This window comes from Apium graveolens, chromosome 5, assembly GCF_009905375.1.
Source record: "Apium graveolens cultivar Ventura chromosome 5, ASM990537v1, whole genome shotgun sequence".
Lineage (NCBI taxonomy): Eukaryota > Viridiplantae > Streptophyta > Magnoliopsida > Apiales > Apiaceae > Apium > Apium graveolens.
Window position 1 is genome coordinate 283,405,619 of NC_133651.1, and position 10,505 is coordinate 283,416,123.

Here is a 10,505-nt window from a genome sequence, read left to right on the forward strand (position 1 = left end):
CTTGATAAATTTACAGTTAATTGCCATTATCTGCCACAAGTTATAATTATACATAATTGATTCTCAAAAGTAGATGGTCTGATCTACAATAGATCTACCTTTGCAGCTATAGCACCTACAACATCAACGGGAAGACGCGGGACGCTTCCCACGCGCTTGCGCTGGGTCTGCTGGAGTCTGGCCATCTTTCCTAACTGTTGTTGTGTGATGAAGAAATAAAGCAAGGGTGAGCAGCAAGCCCACCAAAATAATATGTATAATGATTTACAATATATGAGCCTACTCATAATACTCATGAAAGTCTTGGTCAAAAGAAATGAACCAAGTTTGATATCTTAATGCGATGAAGTCGCAAAATATTCAGTATATATATATATATATACATATATACTTTTCAAAATCTTGGAAGTCCTCTTCCATGCATAATATACACAAAATCCCAGTGTATAACTGTATATATAAAAAAATATCGTTGCAAGGTGATCTCATATATCTAACCTTGTCTCAACGTTTTTCTGAAAATCTTTGTCATTCATAAGACAATTATTAATTAGATATAAGTTTAAAAGATGAGGTTACCAAATACCCCAATATACTTATATCTTTCCCAATACTACTTGAACTACCACCGTTCAAGTTATAACCAGTTTCAAAAGTTCATCCCACTGATGAGACCACAAGATAAGACTTGAATAGATTCAATCTTTGAAATATTATTGAATGAAAAAGTTATGAGATACTTTATTTAGTCCCGATATATATATATATCCACATATATATATCTCTAAAACATTTCCTGGAACCTCTGTTATGTAAAGTATGAACAGAGTTGCAATATCCAATGAATTTGGAAGGAAAAGAAAATCTTTGGCATAAACCAGATATCTTGCTGATCAGGCAAAGATACCCATAAGTAACCTTTTCTACTAGTAGATGGACGAATTCCCCACTGGTCATCACCCTGGTCGTAATTAAGACCTTATGCTGGACTGCCACTCAGCCACTTATGCATTTGATGGACTCCCACTGAGCCACTTACACTATCATGGACGCCCACTGCGCCCATGTTGCTTATGCCGACTCAATAGATGGACTTACTTCCCGAATGTTGGGTAAGTAATCAATTCATTTGCCAAAACTGCAACCTTGTTGCGAATATAAAATACACCACAGAGCCGGATTCCCCAGGTTTTGAACGAGTATTTAAATTCCCTTTAAAAAGGAAGATCTTAAATATAAAAATGAGTTTTGGGATCCGCTCTAACTTTTAAAAAAATCATTTTGAAGACTCGAAAACACTTTAAAGAGTGTTTGGAGTAAGGCTGATTTAATGAAGTAAATCAGTCCCCAGAATATTTAGAAAATGACTGAATATTATTATTTAAATAATATTCCCATAAAGAATAATCTTTATTTGAATAATCGAAAATAAGTTTGATTATTGAACATTATTCTTTAATAAAATAAAGAATATATCTCAGCAAATAATCGGAGTCATAGATCCTCAAATGAATATTCAAATAATATTCAATAAATAATATAAACTGAGTCATAAACCCTCGAATGAATATTCAAATAATATTCAATAAATAATATAAAAGGAGTCATAAGCCCTCGAATGAATATTCAAATAATATTCAAATAATAAAATAAATTGAGTCATAAGCCCTCGAATGAATATTCAAATAATATTCAATAAATAATATAAACTGAGTCATAAACCCTCGAATGAATATTCAAATAATATTCAATAAATAATATAAAAGGAGTCATAAGCCCTCGAATGAATATTCAAATAATATTCAAATAATAAAATAAACTGAGTCATAAGCCCTCGAATGAATATTCAAATAATATTCAAATAATAGAATAAAGGTATCGAATAAACCTTATTCGATCCATAGTTTTAAAAACTATATCCATATATATATATATATATAAATATATATATATATAATATACTCGGGAACATCGACTCCCGGTTTAGAAATATGTTCACCTTTTATCCCCTATACTAAGGGTATACGCAACTACTTGCTTATTTCTAGCATAGGTATTATGCAACTATAAGCATTGAAATCAACAGATAGATAACCAGATTACGAAACAGACATGCATATATACCATATTAGCATGCTCCAATATATCGCAAAATTTGCTAATAACAATCATGCAATATCACAAGATAATGCATATACATATATTTACATCACAACAACAGTATAACGGGTAGAAAACTTGCCTGAGCGACTGGGGGTTACGAATGGCTCGGGACGAGTCTGGTAACCTATAAGCAACAAGTAAGTTGGAATTAAACCAAAGTCACTTGTAAATCTATACTTTAACTAACTTAGACTCTAACGCTCGTTTTGCGCTCACTGATTCGCTTAAGTCACTCGGGTACCCTCGGCTCCACCATTTTTAATAATTTAACCTTTACGAGTTTTAAGGCGATTCCTTCGCGAGTGTCTTACCAACTGCCTAACACACTTACCAAAAATGTTTCATACTTCAATTAGTCCTTTTTGGTCTTTAACCTATGTTTCAAAGTAAGGCGAGGGAAAAAGTTTCGTTTGCGAAACGCCGTTACTTGAAACGGTCGTTTCTCCTAAACCGTGCATCGGAATCGAACGAACTACATATCAAAACGAAGCTCGTAACATGAGCTATCTAAACATGGCAGTGGTCATAATCTAGCAGGGGGTTCTCGGGTCCTAATGCTATGCACAAAAACAGTCCAAAGAAAATCGGACGTTACGACGGCTATGTTTACGCGATTACCAATATTTATACCACTCCAATTCTTTACCAATTCACTACAAACCACCCAACCATCATCAATACCTCAAACACAACTTATATCAAGGCAAAGTCAGTCCATAATCTCAAGGTTTTCCAACTTATTCAACCACAAACATGATCTACTAACCATAACTTAAGATTCATTAACCATTAACCAAGATTCATATCCAAAATCACCACAAATCCAACCAAACTATCTAACATACATGGATCTTGCTATACATACATGGATATTTCTATATATACATTAATCCATCCATGAACTCATCAAAACTCAAAGTTCAAACTATAAGTTAAAGGTGAAAGTTGTTTATACCTCCTTGAAGCTTCCTAACACAACCCAAGAGCTTTGAATGCCTAAAAGAACCTTGATCCTTGCTTGTATAACCTTAATCTTTCATAAAAATTCAAGAAAACTAAAGTTATTTCTTGAAGGTTACTATTCACCATCTTCTTCCTTGATTTATAGAAAAAGATTGGCTTGGAATTAGAAGCTTAAACTTATAGGAAGTATGTAACTATCCATGGGGAAGCTTAGATAATTACCTTGCTAAATAGTAAGTGGTGGAGCTTGGATCTTCAAATTTTAAGAAAACCACCCGAGAGCTTCATGAACAAAGCCTTGGTTGCTTTTAATTTTTGATGAAAATGATTTTTGCTTGGCTTGGTTGCTTGGTTTTTGTGCTTGCTTTAGTCAATTACCTTCTTGCCCTTGAATTTGTGTGGTTCTCATTCAACCACACCTCCTTTCTTCCCATGTCATGCTTATATCATCCTCATGATGTCATTCTCCCTTCCTTGTCCTCTTTCTATTGGTTGGATGACATCATTCCCACTAATCCCTTTGATTAACTTCCTAATCGTTTGCCTAATGACCGCTGATCTGTTATACGGTTCGCTTAACTTTCGTTCTCGTTTATCGTTTGAAGGATCATACCCGGGATCTTATTACTTAGGTTCCCTTAACCTTTCTCAATACATTATATTCCTTTTTATGATCCTCTATTATAATCCTTTAATTTAAATCCTTTTTATCCTGTTACCTTATACTCAATTCTCTCCGTATCTTGTGGATTTCCGGGAAAAACCATAGTGTTCGGAATTGGATTCTGACGATCTTTACATACACTTATATACTTCATAGAGTACTAATAATATCCCATAAGATCAATAACAGAACCCCTACATAGCGTGGCATGAAAAGTTTTCTCGTTCAGCAAAAACACTATTCATAAGGGTTTCAAAATTTCTCAAAAATTGGGGTTATTACAGTCTCCCCTCCTTAAAAGGATTCCGTCCCGGAATCAGATAGAAAACAAATGGGGATACTTTCTTAGCATTGTGCCTTCTAACTCTCTAGTCAATTTTCCCACATTGTGGTTCTACCATCAAACTCTGACTAGTTTGATAACCCTTCTCCTAAGCACTTGTCCCTTTTCGATCTATAACCCTTTCTAGTTGCTCCATATAGGTTACGTCGGGTTGCATATCTATGCGCTCATATGCCTCTATTTATCTGGCATCTGAATTACACTTCCTTAACATTGATACATGAAACACGTTACGACCTGCTACATGTTCGGGGTTAGGGCTAGCTCATATGCTAACTTCCCAAACGTCTTAATATATCCAAGGGTCCAACAAATTGTAGACTTAGCTTTCCTTTCTTTCCGAACCTCATCAATCCTTTCCAAGGGATACCTATATCATTACTAGGTCCCCTATTTCATACTCTTTATCCTTTCGTGTCAAATCAACATACTTATCATGTCCATCTTGGGCTACTACCAGCCGTCCTCTGATTAGATCTATCATATCCTTGGTCCTTTGGACTACTGCGGGTCCGAGCATCTTACGCTCTACAATTTCATCCTAACATAAGGGAGATCGACATTATCTTCCCTCAAGAATCTCATAAGGCGACATCTCGATAATGACATATGATCTATTGTCGTAAGATAACTCAATCCGAATTAAGTGATCATTCCAAATTCTTTCAAGTCTATTGCACAGACTCTCATTATAGCTTTTATCATTAGAGCTTCTGCTTCTCAATACCCATTCTTTTCCAGTTCGTAATCGCTACTACCTTCCGTTCCTAATATTATATTGGTTATACTTTTGCTCGTTAGCGTTCTATAACCTTTTAATAACCACGTCAACCTTAGTATCACGAATGTGTTCCCATTCCGCATACTACCACCACTTTATTACTCCTTTTTCAGTTGTTTCTATTTTCCAAAATTTGATCAATCAAATAGAAGTAAAGGAATTTGTTGAGAGATCACTATGATCATGAACACTTGTTATATCGCATAGTTAGTACAGAAGGTGGCCAGCCTTTAGTACTTGACAAGCAATTAAACAACATGTGGTATCCTACTAGGCTTCTATCACAAAGATAGATAGTCATTCGACAATACCTCCCCTTCTGGAAGGGTTGTTCTTCTCAGCTTACATGAAATGAAAAGAAGAGAAAAGAACGAACTGAAGAGAATTGTATATATGAAAAAAAATATATACTGCCACAAAATATCTGGCTTGGAATCTACCTCTGAACTATAGAGGTTTGTCATAGGAGAACAAAACATATACGTATTTATATCAGCATCGAGCATTATAGCCTCGCATTTTGCATGCTTAAATATTTTCGCTATCCCGTCCATCATTCTATGGACCCACACTCTTCCTCGAGCTTATACATAATCACCTTTGAAACTCCCTCGACATCGAAAATCGAATCTGGGATCTCATTCTATACATCATCGTTACTAGAATTCTATGCTTGCACCGCATCCTTCCTCGTATAATAATATGACTCTCTATTGATAAGAAAGAATAATTATTCACTAGGTAGATACTCTACTTAATTAGTCTATCAATGATAACTTATACACTACCACGACCCGATTAGTGGTACTCAATCTCAACACCCATTCCAATACAACTCTCACGGTTGTAATCAGCTCATTACTCGCAGAATCATTGCTGCCTTACTATGGTCCACCACTGACCCACTGTAGTCATTCATTTTCCATGAAGTCTTAATAGCTAACCATACGGAGTCTATCCATGTCGTATCAAATCCTTCTAAGGAGGTAACATAATCACCATTCCTGATTCATGAAGAACACTCCTGATCCTGACATACATACATGACATGAAGCATATAAAATTGCAGAAGAGTTTCAATCAAAGCACCGATAGCAGGTTAATACCATTCTTAATCATATGCCTTCAATAGAAGACTTAACTCAAAGGTTTGTTTGGTCCTTTTTGAAACATGGTCCTGGCTTATCTCAAGATAGGACCTTCTAAGATAGATAGCCCGTTCATGGCGATTACACAATTTAAACCTTTACCAACTACTATTACGGTTGGGTATTGCACAGTCATCAGAAGGAATGTCAATCTTCCAAACCATAATTCAACCTTCACATTTTTAACCATCATCACTGTATTCTTTTGGCACACGCGCCTATAATTTTTCCTTTTACCGTTAAAGTGTCGGCCACCTCTTTGGCCTTTCCTGATAGTAATAGTTCCTTACAGTCAATGTCATTTTAACCACCTCCAAATAAATTTTCTACCTTATTTCAATCACAGCTTATGTGAAAATACTTTTCTTTAATATCTGATGAGTAAAAAAAAAATTTCCATTTTTCCATAAGTTATCCCCTCAGTCTTTAGAGGTTAATCACTGTCATGACTGACTCTTAATCATAATTAGAACATCTTTTATCTTAAGTCCTAATTGCCCTGAACAATTTCGACCATTACTGGTTCGATCCATACTTTCTCGTGGTTTAACACGTGACCCATTTGGCATCATTATAATTACGTCATATTTCCTTTATCCACATTTCTATTCTTGAGAATTTTGAATATTACCTTTTTCCTTATAAAACCTCTAAGGTTATCCTTCAATCGTTCCTCCTGTATTCCCTAGATACAGGGCATATCACAATACCATTTACTAATAGTAGAACCATTGTCTATATACTTCTGCAAAATTTCTCCACTGATTCTTAAAGGTTGTTGTTACCTTAACCCTTTCCCAATCATACTGTCAAAACTCATACTATCCCTATCAAGGGTGAAATGCCAACCTTTATGCATTCCCCTAGGATTCGTTTTAAGTTACCGATGTTCTATCCTTAATTCCACCTTTAAAAAGGTACAAACATCCTTCCATGGATAAATAAAGTCATATATCCCTGATATGGGTATCTTATTCAATCATTCCCACCTCGATAGTAAATGCCTAATTTCACAATAACATCTGTATACAAAATGAGGTTAATCAAAATGGCCTCCAAAAGATAACAACGGTTATCCGCTTTTCTTGCCTAATCTGGTAACGATAACATGGATGTTCTGGAAGATATTGGTCGTGTTCAACGTGAACTTCTTCTTAATAATTCCTTATTTAATTTTGTTGTTTATCTCAACAGTCACCTCAATGTTGGGATATCTTTCATATATGGCGTCTCCCTTTCTGGGTATCATGCCACCGGTCTTACACTTCACCTTCTTGAAGGTCACTTCCTTCATCCAATTTTCTTAATTTCTTACTTTCTTATCCCCTTAGTCTATCCGCGTCTCATTATTTATCCTTCGAATTATCTCAAGGTTTCCTCGAATCCTCCCAACTTACAGGGGATAAACTATATGCATCTCTTATGCCTTCAACCGTCAACTTTAACTCATGGTGAATCACCCTCATCCTGACGATCATATACTTTTCTATTTCTATTAATAGGAGTCTTTAGGGTTTCCTCATACCCAACTCCCTTATCATTCCTCAAACTCTGTTGCCTTTTTATTCCTTTCCACTTCAATTCCTTTTTATTTTCCTTTCTCTTATCATTATTTCATGAACCAACACAACATAAGCATTGATTTCAAATATCCCGTCATTCTGGATTCGCGTCTTCAGAACGAATCTTAACAACTTTTACAGCTTAGATTCATAATTCATCATACTCGTCTGCCTTTGTTCTGGCTCTAAAGCTTTTACACTATTCCATAACCTTGGGAATTACGATCCCGAAAACAATTGGCTGAACTTTAATCAGTTTATTATAATCTCTTGCTCCGTGCCTTCCTTGGCCTTTCACCAGCGGGTGGTCTCTCTCTTGGGAGGGTAAGTGACAAAACAGTCTTTTGTGGTTCGTCAATCATTTAGAATCTCAAATGATTCATCTATTTCCTTTAGCCAGGCTCTTGCCTCGACTGGGTCAGCTTGTTCCTTGGAACTCTGAGAGCTTAGCGACTTAAAGGTCATGAAAGAATTTCCCACCGTACTGTCTCCTCAGAGTGGTGGTTGGGGATAATAGTCTAAGTTCTGTCTAGACAGGTCCATGAATTGCCGTATAGGAGTACCGTCTCGGGTCTCCTTTCCTTACTCGACTTTCTGTTTCCTTATTATGAAATGTTTCATCCTACTCCCCATAATTGGGGTCATCTTTTAATTTAAAATCCTCATTTTCCACTCCATTATGTCATGGGTTCCTTCTATCTTGATGGCGACCTCCCTGACTATCGCATTCAGGGTTTGCTCTAAATCTTATTCCTCAACTATGGCTCTCATCTAAGTTCTCATCCTTACACTCTTGAACTTTCGGAACCCAAATTCTATAGGAATACCTCATTATTCCCTTATCATCTTTCTCGATATTAATCTTTTATCTAATTGTTGGCTCTCTGCCTTCATTCATAACTTTTTCTGGCACAATATGATCTTTTCCAATAATTCGGGCTGTATTGCAATCTCAAACAGCTTTTCGGTACCGGCTCCGGTTACCTTCACTTCTATTTCCATTTTCTCAAAATCTCTTATAAACTCTCCAAAAGGCATTATCATCTTGAGTCTCTCCTTTTTACTAAGGGCATCAGCCACCATATTGGCTTTCCCCGAATGATAAAGAATCTCCCAATCATTATTCTTGGTTAGCTCTAACTGCCTCTTCTGGCATATGTTGAGCTCTTTCTACGTGAAAATGTACTAGAGCACTTATGGCTTAGGTAATTCTCGCACTTCTCTCCATACAAGTAGTGCCTCCAATCTTTAGGGTAAAACTATTGCAACGAGCCTAAGCTCATGGGCGGGGATATCGAATTTCATATTACCTTAATTGTCTTGACGCAGACGCGATTATCTTGCTGCGCTAAGAAGCACCCTAATTCCTTATGCGAAGCGTCACTTACAAATCACAAAATCTCCTTTTTCCATCCGGCAACGCCAACATAGGGGCCGTCACCAACCTTTGCTTCAGTTCTTAAAAGCTGTTCTCGCATTTCTCTGTCTATTCGAACTTCTCAGTCTTATGAGTAAGCCGCGTTAAAGGGGGCTACTATCTTTACAAATTTGAACGAACCTCCGGTAGTGATCGACCAATCCTACCTCTGGTAGTTGACCTAACCATGGTCATCAATTCATCAGTGGTCCTTTATCCATTCTTGTCAGGATCCTCCATGGGATCCTCCTCAGCAACTATCCCTTCTAGGACAACATCCTTAATATCAACATCATCCGGTCCTGCATTAGGACACTCTATCGGATCCACAATCCGATCTCCAATTAGTAATAAAATATCATCGCGCTGTTGCTCCTCAACCTCAGGGTTCGGAGTCCCGCTACTCTATACGATAACGAACTACGCTTCTATCGCTACATTTATAAGGGTTCACATAAGGGTTTTAACTGTCAGTACTACGTTAGGTAGTCCGACTATGAACTTGGCAAGAGTTCTTATTATCTTAGTGAACTTATTATCTTAACGTCCCATCATCTCTGAGGTTTATAACGCTTAGCTCTGATACCATTTCTGTAACACCCCCGGATCCGGGGTCGAGGATCCGGGTCGTCACGGTCTTTCTTTCTACAATATCACTTCACTTAATTAATAATAATAACCTTATGCTGTGACCCCACACTAACACACACCACAACCCGTTATAGTCTCAGAGATGAAATTTAAATAAGTACAAGTCTTTGAATCCACAATTTAAAAGTTATTACAACCCAAAATGATTACTTGATAAATTTACAGTTAATTGCCATTATCTGCCACAAGTTATAATTATACATAATTGATTCTCAAAAGTAGATGGTCTGATCTACAATAGATCTACCTCTGCAGCTATAGCAGCTACAACATCAACGGGAAGATGCGGGACGCTTCCCACGCGCTTGCGCTGGGTCTGCTGGAGTCTGGCCATCTTTCCTAACTGTTGTTGTGTGATGAAGAAATAAAGCAAGGGTGAGCAGCAAGCCCACCAAAATAATATGTATAATGATTTACAATATATGAGCCTACTCATAATACTCATGAAAGTCTTGGTCAAAAGAAATGAACCAAGTTTGATATCTTAATGCGATGAAGTCGCAAAATATTCAGTATATATATATATACATATATACTTTTCAAAATCTTGGAAGTCCTCTTCCATGCATAATATACACAAAATCCCAGTGTATAACTGTATATATAAAAAAAATATCGTTGCAAGGTGATCTCATATATCTAACCTTGTCTCAACGTTTTTCTGAAAATCTTTGTCATTCATAAGACAATTATTAATTAGATATAAGTTTAAAAGATGAGGTTACCAAATACCCCAATATACTTATATCTTTCCCAATACTACTTGAACTACCACCGTTCAAGTTATAACCAGTTTCAAAAGTTCATCCCACT